At 38.5% G+C, this 1,470-nt stretch overlaps 1 protein-coding gene across 1 annotated transcript in view; it reads left to right on the top strand.

The window, feature by feature from the left end:
- Window positions 1-1,470, top strand: part of PI4KA (phosphatidylinositol 4-kinase alpha) — a 170,336-nt gene that overhangs the window by 134,120 nt on the left and 34,746 nt on the right. The gene's annotated exons all lie outside the window — the stretch shown is intronic.

The raw sequence follows: 1,470 nt of genomic DNA, 5'->3' as shown, positions 1-1,470 counted from the left end.
ATCCATATACCCATGTTTGCCTTCACTGACAACTCAGTACTGTATATGCAAAAGGGTTCATCTTTGTTGTCTGTACTTCCCATGTACTTCTCTATGTCTTTCTCATCCTCAGTGGTGCCATATTGGTCACTCACATTTGGTACATTGCCCTTCTCTTCACCCAAATCAATATTTATCTCTATCTAACAGCATGGAACAGTGTTTTTGTGTAATGTGTTACACCAGTTGAGCTTGATGTCCCCTAGGACCATGGTCCCAAGCCCACAGGTCCAATACTTGCTCCCTCTGGGTAGCTGGCTGTGGCCAAGAAGCCACCACAATCTTGTTCCTTGTCAGCTCTACTATACACTGGGACGTTCTTCATGTCACGGCTCTTACTTCTCTAGGCTGTATCCCTACTAGTGCGATTGCTGAGTCTACTTCCAGCTTTTTAAGGAAGTGCCATACTGTTTTCCACAGTGGTTGAACCATTTTACAGTCCCACTAGAAGTATTCAGCCTCTCCACACCCTCAACAGCATGTGTTGTTTTCTAGTTTTTTAAACTTTGCTTTAGTGCTTGCGTGAGATGATATCTCATTGTTTTGATTCACGTCTCTCTAATAGCTATGAGCGCAGGCATTTCTTCATATGTTTATTGGCTGCCTTAGTGTCTTCTTTGGGGAGCTGCCTGTTCATATCTTCTGCCAGTTTTTTAAATCAGATCATTTGTCTTTTTTTTTTGTTAACATGTTGAAGTTTTCTATAACTTTTAGATAATAGCTCCTTGTCCAATATGTCATTGCCAAAGTTATTTTCCCAGTCTCTTTTCACTCTTTTGGTGAAATCTTTTGATGCTCATAAGTGTCTAATTTTTTAGGAAGTCCAAGTCATCTATTTTGTCTTGTGCATTTTCAGTTATATTCAGTAGTGTGCTTATCCCTGAATTAGGGCCCCTAAATTTGTCGGGGCCCCCTCCACCTTTATTTTTCTTGATGGTCTTTATGGCTTTAGGTTTTACGTTCAGACCTTTGATCCCACTTGAGTTCATTTTGTTTATGTGAAATACAGGTCCTGATTCATTTTTTGCCATGGTTATCCAGTTTTGCCAACACTATTTATTAAAGAAACTCTCTCTTCCCCATTTAATGAGTTTTGGCCTTTTATCAAAAATCAACTGACCATAAGTCAATAGTTCTATTTCTGGGTTCTCAATTTTATTCCACTGGTCTTTTTGTCTGTCATTGTACCAATACCAAGCTGTTTTGACTACTGTGCCTGTATAGTAGGTTTTAAGATCTGAAAGTGATTTTTAAATCATTAAATCTTTAAGATCTCCTACTTTGTTCTTCTTTAGTAGTTCTTTACTTATGCATGGTCTCTTTCCTTTCCACATAAAGTTAGTGATTAGTTTTTCCATATCTTTAAGGAAAGATACCTGTAGATTGCTTTGGGTAGCACTGACATTTGCACAATGTTAAGTCTTCCTCTCC

Source organism: Orycteropus afer, unplaced genomic scaffold (assembly GCF_000298275.1).
Source record: "Orycteropus afer afer isolate SDZICR_OR568_19922 unplaced genomic scaffold, OryAfe1.0 scaffold00502, whole genome shotgun sequence".
Classification (NCBI taxonomy): domain Eukaryota; kingdom Metazoa; phylum Chordata; class Mammalia; order Tubulidentata; family Orycteropodidae; genus Orycteropus; species Orycteropus afer.
This window is presented reverse-complemented; position numbering and strand designations above follow the sequence as displayed.